The sequence below is a fragment of the Macaca nemestrina genome, chromosome 1, assembly GCF_043159975.1.
Source record: "Macaca nemestrina isolate mMacNem1 chromosome 1, mMacNem.hap1, whole genome shotgun sequence".
Lineage (NCBI taxonomy): Eukaryota > Metazoa > Chordata > Mammalia > Primates > Cercopithecidae > Macaca > Macaca nemestrina.
In genome coordinates this window covers 60047677-60056281 of record NC_092125.1, presented here as the reverse complement: position 1 = coordinate 60056281, position 8605 = coordinate 60047677, and the positions used below count along the sequence as shown (strand labels likewise).

General features: G+C 43.8%; 1 non-coding gene across 1 annotated transcript; it reads right to left on the bottom strand.

Annotated features, from left to right (window-relative positions):
• Positions 1-3262: 3262 nt before the first annotated feature.
• LOC112427277 (small nucleolar RNA SNORA70) lies at positions 3263-3396 on the bottom strand. The gene has a single exon (XR_003018783.1). It is a non-coding gene; the product is annotated as a small nucleolar RNA SNORA70 (small nucleolar RNA).
• Positions 3397-8605: the final 5209 nt, after the last annotated feature.

Here is an 8605-nt window from a genome sequence, read left to right as displayed (position 1 = left end):
TTTGTTTCTCTTCTGTACCAGTGGGTTGCAGTGGGTCTTCTATGAACAGGAGCTAATCAGTGATGACGTTTTTACTGTTCAGCTAGGAAATGAGATTTTTAAAAAGAACAATGTAGTGAGTTTTTCATTAAGGGAAATAGTATTCTATTCTGTGCTTCCTAGTTTTATAGAGTTGAAATTATTTTATTTCATGAAATAATGCTTATGGTAGATATGCTTGGTACATATTAGACATTGAATACTCCTATCTTGAAATTATTCAGTCTTTGATGCAATGCACTTTTGCTGAGTATCTACTAGACACCAGTTGTTCAGCTAAGTGCCTGGGGTACAGTTGGAATAAGTCTGGCACAATTCCTCTCCCTGTGGTGTTCATAGCCTAACTCACATTTTAGCACACGCACAAGAAAACAGGTCATGACACTTCCACGTGCTGTGCTTGATATGGGAAGAAAAGGAGGCCGGGGAGCACAACAAAGAGATGCCTAGCCTGATCCTTCTAGTTAAATATTGACAGAGGAAGAGGATGTCATCCTTGGCTAAAGGGTAAAAGATTTTAGGCCAGGTGTGGTGGCTCACGTCTGTAATCCCAACACTTTGGGAGGCTGAGGCGGGAGGACTGCTTGAGCCCAGGAGTTCAAGACGAGGCTAGGCAACAGAGGGAGATCCCCTCTCTACAAAAATATTTTTTAAAATTAGCTGGGTGTGGTGATGCACACCTGTGGTCCTGGCTACTCAGATGATGTAGGGGTATTGCTTTGGCCTGGGAGGTCAAGGCTGCAGTGAGCCGTGATCATACCATTGCACTCCAGCTGGGGCAACAGAGCAAGACCCTGTATCAAAAAAAAAAAAAAAAGATTTTAGGAATTATATTATTTCCCCGTATAGCCTTACTTCTTCCTAGGAATACCAGGAACCTCATTTCCACTTCTGCTTCCCTGCATGGCTCCTACAGTGTCTAGTTTGCCTCAGAACTGGCCTGTAGAAGGTACTGTAATAACTTACAGCAGAGAGATTCAGGAATTCAGAGAATTCAGGATTGTAGAAAGGGGACACTGTGGGCACAACCCACCTCTCCCCCAATGTATTTTATTTGTAAATGATTACAATGTAACATATGATGGACATTTCAAAATAATAGCCACAAATTTTCCATTCTATAGAAAGGCATAATTCTATAGATTTAAAAGTTACAGGGCCGAGCGCAGTGCGTTACGCCTGTAATCCCAGCACTTTGGGAGGCTGAGGCTGGTGAATCATTTGAACTCAGGAGTTCAAAACCAGCCTAGCCAACATGGTGAAACCCCATCTCTACTAAAAATATGAAAAATTGGCCGGGCAGTAGTGGCACACATCTGTAATCTCAGCTACTTGGGAGGCTGAGGCAGGAGAATTGCTTGAGCCTGGGAGGCAGAGGTTGCAGTGAGCCAACATTGCGCCACTGCACTCCAGCCTGGGTGACAGAGTGAGACCCTGTCTCAAAAAAAAAAAAAAAAAAAAAAAAAAAAAATTAAAAAGTTACAATAAATTATAAGCAAAAATAAAAATAAAGCTATCTATAGACATGTTTTAGTTAAATTGAAGAAAACCAAGACATAAAGATCTTACAGCAGTGAAAGAAAAGAGACAGATTATCTACAAAAGAATGGCAATTAGAAATTGGACCAAGGGGCCAGGCGTGGTGGTTCACACCTATAATCCCAGCACTTTGGGAGGCCGAAGTGGGTGGATCACCTGAGGCTGGGAGTTCAAGACCAGCTTGACCAACATGGAGAAACCCTGTCTCTACTAAAAATATAAAATTAGCCGGCCATGGTGGCACATGCCTATAATCCCAGGTACTCTGGAGGCTGAGGCAGGAGAATCACTTGAACCAGGGAGGCGGAGGTTGTGGTGAGCCAAGATCACACCATTACACTCCAGCCTGAGCAACAAGAGCAAACCTCCATCTCAGAATAAGAAATTGGACCAAGGGCAGATCTCTCATTAATAACGTACAAGCCAGAGACATTATCTTCAAAATACTGAGAAAAAAAAGCCAACTGTCAAATTGGAATTGTATACCCAACTAAACTATTATTTGGTCACATGCAGTGGCTCAAGCCTGTAATCCCAGCACTTTAGGAGGCTGAAGCAGGAAGATCTCTTTAGCCAAGGATTTCCAGACCAGCCTGGGCAACATAGGGAGACCCTGTCTTTATAAAAATAACATAAATAAAATTAAAAATGAACTATTAAAAAGGGAAAACACAGATTTTTAGATAAAAATTTAGAGTATTTACCATCCATAGACTCCTAAAGAAATTCTAAAGGAATTTTTTTTTTTTTGAGATGAAGTCTAGTTCTTGTCCCCCAGGCTGGAGTGCAGTGGCACGATCTCGGCTCACTGCAACCTCTGCCTCCTGAGTTCAAGCAATTCTCCTACCTTAGCCTCCCGAGTAGCTGGGATTACAGGCTCCTGCCACCACGCCCAGCTAATTTTTGTATTTTAAGTAGAGACGGGGTTTCACCATGTTGGCCAGGCTGGTCTCAAACTCCTGACCTCAGGTGATCTGCCCCCCCGCCACTCCCTCGGCCTCCCAAAGTGCTGGGATTACAGGTGTGAGCCACTGCGCCAGGCCAGGAATTATTTCAAGAAGGAAAGGAATCACTGAAGGAAGGAATGAGATGCAAAAAGGAACAGTGAGCAAAAAAAAGTAGATAAATTTAAACAACTGTATAGAAACAACACTAATAATATACTAATAATGTTTTTTGAGGGAATCAGGATAAAACTAAAATAACAGACCTAAAGTATGTAAGAAAGAGGGGTAATTGAAGTGAAAGCATTTTTTTTTTTTTTTTTTTAGGTGGACAGGAAGTAGAATTTATTGGTGAATATTAAGAGGGGGCAGCACAGTGGAAGCCCTCATGAGTGCAGGGCCTGCCACTTGTCCAGAGCGCCATGATTGGGAACGTACTTGACCCATCTGGGATGAGCCGCTTCTCAGCCACCATGTCTTCAAATTCATTGGCATTGAACTTGGTGAAGCCCCACTTCTTTGAGATGTGGATCTTCTGGCAGCTGGGGAGCTTGAACTTGGCCCTGCACAGGGCCTCAATCACATGCTCCTTGTTCTGCAGCTTGGTGCGGATGGACATAACTTGGCCAATGTGAACCCTGGTCACAGTGCCCTGGGGCTTTCCAATGGCACCTCACATGCCTGTTTGGAGCCTACACTGGGGTAGTGCAAGGTCAGAAACATGAACATCCATCTGAAAGGACTGTCTCCAAGATCCTTTAGAGCAACCCATACAACAAACAGGCTGCATCACTACCAGGGAAGCTGCTGTTTGCAGCCATTGCACACTGGGCCCCCATGAGGAAAGGAACTCAGTCGGCTTAATTGGCTGCAGGAAGTTAAGGCATTCTAAGCTCCTTGTATTATTAGATGGAGAGTAGGAATAAATGTGAGATCTTAAGTATCTGCATTAAAGTTTTAAAGGAAACCACTTAATATAAATTGAAGACAGTATATAACTCACAAACCAATGGGGTTTATGTAGTGGGGAAATATGTAGTTTAAAATTTAAAAAAACAACAAAAAACTCGGCCACGCACAGCGGCTCACACCTGTAATCCCAGCACTTCGGGAAGCTGAGGTAGCCAGATCAGGACTTTGAGACCAGCCTGGCCAACATGGTGAAACCCCATGTTTATTAAAAATATAAAAATTAGCCCGGTGTGGTGGCACATGTCTGTTATCCCAGCTACTCAGGAGGCTGAGGCAGGAGAATCACATGAACCTGGAGGCGAAGGTTGCAGTGAGCTGAGATTGTGCCACTGTACTCCAGCCTAGGCGACAGAGTAAGACTTTACCTAAAAAACAAAACAAAACAAAACACTCAAGGAAAAGAAATAAGAAGACAGGATGGTATTACTTCAAGTTGAGGAGGCAGAAACCTGGGATGGTAAGGAGTTCACAAATACCTAGGTATAAATTGCTTGTTAGTGTTCTAACTCACATGTTAGAGTATTATCTATCTAATAATACAGTATCAAAACAAACAAAATAGAAATTGGCTGAGCACAATGGCTCATGCTGGTAATCCCAGCACTTTGAGAGGCCAAGGCAGGTGGACTGCTTAAACTCAGGATTTTGAGACCAGTCTGGCCAACATGGTGAAACCCTGTCTCTAAGAAAAATACAAAAATTAGCTGGGCACGGTGGTGAACACATGTAGTCCCAGTTACTTGGAAGGCCGAGGTGGGAGGATCACTTGAGCCCAGGACGTCAAGGCTGCAGTGAGCCGAGATCATGCCACTGCACTCCAGCCTGGGCAACAGAGCAAGACCCTGTATCAAAAAATAAAAAAATTAACAGAATACAAGAGAAAACGGACAAATTCACCAAGAGTAAGAAACGTTACACACCTCTCCCAGTAATTAACAGATCATACTTTTGTTGTTGTTGAGACGGAATCTTGCTCTGTCACCCAAGATGGAGTGCAGTTGCACGATCTGGGCTCACTGCAACCTCCACCTTCTAGGTTCAAGCCATTCTCCTGCCTCAACCTCCCAAGTAGCTGGGATTACAGGTGCATGCCACCACGCCTGGCTAATTTTTGTATTTTTAGTAGAGATGGGGTTTTGCCATATTGGCCAGGCTGGTCTCGAACTCCTGACCTCAGGTGATCCAACTGCCTTGACCTCCCAAAGTGCTGGGATTACAGGTGTGTGAACCACTGCACCTGGCCCTTTTTTTTTTCCTTTATTTTTGAGACAGGGTCTTGCTCTGTTGTCCAGGCTGGATTGCAGTGGCACGATCTTGGCTCACTGCAATCTACACCTCCAGGGTTCAAGCAATTCCTGTGACTCAACCTTCAGAGTAGCTGGGACTACAGGCGTGCGCCACCATGCCTGGCTAATTTTTGTATTTTTTAGTAAAGACGGGGTTTCACCATGTTGGCCAGGCTGGTGCCTATCTAACTCCTGGCCTCAAGTGATCCACCCATCTCAGCCTCCCAAAGTGCTAGGATTACAGGCGTGAGCCATGCACCCTTGTGTCCTTGTGTTATAAAACACAGTATCTATCCAAATAGCTTTGGAACATGTTTTGAATAGATACTGAAGACTGAAAACAACTGTGTACAAACACTATTATAGCTGGCAAATCCATTTCTCAGAGCTATGGTTTACTAACTCCAAAATATATGTAACCAGGATTGAACAAATGAGTAAATTATTATAATGAGAAGCCAGGTTTCTTGCTATTACAACTAAGAGAGACAGCTAGAATGAATCCCATGGTGCTAGATTGGAGTTGGAGGGACTTAGTTTTTGTTTTATAACATAAGGACACATACAGAAATAAACAGAAGTTTCTGTGCATGGATTATATACTATGTATTTCCTAGCTTTATGCACTGAAAAGGACTAAAATATGTAAAACATGGGGAAAAGGAAGGAAAATATCCAATAATTATTTGTCTTATTAGCTAAAGATGTTAGCCATTGTCAATTTTCTTGTTTTTGAGACAGGGTCTTGCTCTGTTGCCCAGGCTGGAGTGCAGTGGTGTGCTGGAGTGCAGTGGTGTGATCTCGGCTTACTGCTCCCTCCATTTCTCAGGATCAAGGAATCCTGCTGCCTCAGCCCCTTTGAGCAGCTGGGGCTACAAATATATGCCACCATGCCCAGCTAAATTTTTTGAATTTTAGTAGAGACAAGGTCTCACCCATGATCTAACAGATTGAATTGATTATCTTATTATTATTATTATTATTAGAGGCCAGATGCAGTGGCTCATGCCTATAATCCCAGCACTTTGAGAGGCTGAGGCAGGCAGATCACCTGAGGTTAGGCGTTCGAGATCAGCCTGACCAACATGGTGAAACCTCGTCTCAGCCTCAAGTGATCCACCCACCTCAGCCTCCCAAAGTGCTGGGATTACAGGCATGAGCCACTGGGCCTGGCGTGAATAGAATTTGGACAATGAATTTTAACTAAAAGTAACATGCCACAGGGTGGAGCTATGACCATGCTTTCATAATTTGCAGACATTTCCTATGTGAAAACAGATGCACTTTCAATAGCAGGTGCAGCTGTACCCATGTCTTCCAAATCCTGATTCAGAAATCCACTATTTCGACCAGGCACAGTGGCTCATGCCTATAATGCCAGCACTTTGGGAGGTCAAGGTGGGAGGATTGTTTGAGTCCAGGAGTTCAAGACCAGCCAGGGCAATGTGGCAAAACCCTGTCTCGCCGGGCGCGGTGGCTCAAGCCTGTAATCCCAGCACTTTGGGAGGCCGAGACGGGCGGATCACGAAGTCAGGAGTTCGAGACCATCCTGGCTAACACGGTGAAACCCCGTCTCTACTAAAAAATACAAAAAACTAGCCGGGCGAGGTGGCGGGCGCCTGTAGTCCCAGCTACTCGGGAGGCTGAGGCAGGAGAATGGCGTAAAAACCTGGGAGGCAGAGCTTGCAGTGAGCTGAGATCCGGCCACTGCACTCCAGCCTGGGCGACACAGCGAGACTCCGTCTCAAAAAAAAAAAAAAAAAAAAAAAAAAACAAAAAAACCCTGTCTCTATTTAAAGAAGAAAGTGCTGGGCACAGTGGCTCACGCCTGTAATCCCAGCACTTTGGGAGGCCGAGGCGGGTGAATCACAAGATCAAGAGTTCGAGACCAGCCTGGCCAACATGGTGAAACCCGGTTGGTATTAAAAATACAAAAAAATTAGCTGGACATGGTGCTGGGCACCTGTAATCCCAGCTACTTGGGAGGCTGAGGCAGAATCGCTTGAACCTGGGAGGCAGAGGTTGCAGTGAGCTGGAATCACGCCACTACACTCCAGCCTGGGCAACAGTGCAAGACTCTGTCTCGAAAAAAAAAAAAGAAAGAAAAGTAATCCACTATTGTATGCCAATTTGGCACAAGGTGTCAGATACAAAGAAAAACAGATGGGGTATTTCTGATGGGCATTTCAACCTTAAAAGTGAGAAACTAATTTCACTATTCCAGTAAAGACCTAGGGAAAATCTCCTTCCTAATCTGCTTGTTTCTCCAGTTATTTATTTTAGTAATTAAAACAATTTAGTTTTTTTACTTTTTATCTTGAGCTCTACTCTAGTATACCAAATTTAGTTTTAGAGTATTTATTAAACAATTCGGCTGGGGATGGTGGCTCATACTCATAACCCCAGCATTTTGGGAGGCTAAAGCAGGAAGATCACTTGAGGCCAGGAGCTGGAGACTAGCCTGGACAACATAGTGAGACATTATCTCTATAAAATGTAAACTTAGCCAGAGATGGGGTGCACACTTGTAGTAAGTGGCTGCTTGGGAGGCTGAGGCGGGAGGATCCCTTGAGTCTAGGTGGTCAAGGCTGCAGTGACCTATGATTATGCCACTGTACTCCAGCCTGGGCAACAGAACAAGATTCTATGTCTTTTTTGGTTTGTTTTTTTTTTGAAACGGAGTTTCACTCTGTCACCCAGGCTGGAGTGCAGTGGCGCAATCTCTGTTCACTGCAACCTCCACCTCACAGGTTCCAGCGATTCTCCTGCCTCAGGCTCCCAAGTAGCTAGGACTACAGGCACCCGCCACCATGCCTGGCTAATTTTTGTATTTTTAGTTGAGACGGGGTTTCACCATATTGGCCAGGCTGGTCTCGAACTCCTGACCTTGTGATCTGCCCGCCTCGGCCTCCCAGTGCTGGGATTACAGATGTAAGCCACTGCACCCAGTCAGACTCTGTTTACAAAAAAAAAAAAAAAAGTTAAACCTAGAACTACCACATGACTCAGTAATCCCACTCTTTTGTGTATATCCAAAAGAACCAAAAATGAGTTGAAAACAGATAGCTGCACACCAATGTTCATAGCACCATAAATCATAATAGCCAAAAGGTAGAAAAAACCTAACTGATCATCAAATAAAATGTGGTATATGCACACTATGGAGTATTATTCAGCCATAAAAATTAATTTTGCTACATACTACAACATGGATGGACCTTAAAACATGCTAAGTGCATTAAGACGGACACACAAAAACAAGTATTTTATGATTTCACTTATATAAAGTACCCAGAAAAGGCAAATTCACAGACAGAAAGCAGAATTGTGGTTACTAGCGGTTGCAGTGAGGAAAGAATGGGAAGTTATTATTCAACAGGTACAGAGTTTATGTTGGTGAAGGCTGGACATGGTGGCTCATGCCTGTAATCCCAGCATGGTGTGTGGGAGGCTGAGGCAGAAGGATGGTTCGAGGCCAGGAGTTCGAGGCTGCAGTAAGCTATGACTGCGCCACTGCATTCCAGCCTGGATGACAGAGTAAGACCCTGTCTCTAAAAATAAAACACAGTTTATGTTTATGATGAGAACATTTTGGGTATACATAGTGATGGCTGTTATACAACCTTGTGACTGTATTTCAATGCCACTGAATTATACACTTACAAACAGTTAATAAGTATTATTTTATGTATATTTTACCACAGTAAAAAATTCCCAAATTATCCAAACACAATCAGTAATTAAATGCCTACCATATGTATGGCACTGGGCCAAAAGATAAACGTGTATTTACAGTACCCACATGGCTTCGTTCTCCATTTCCCA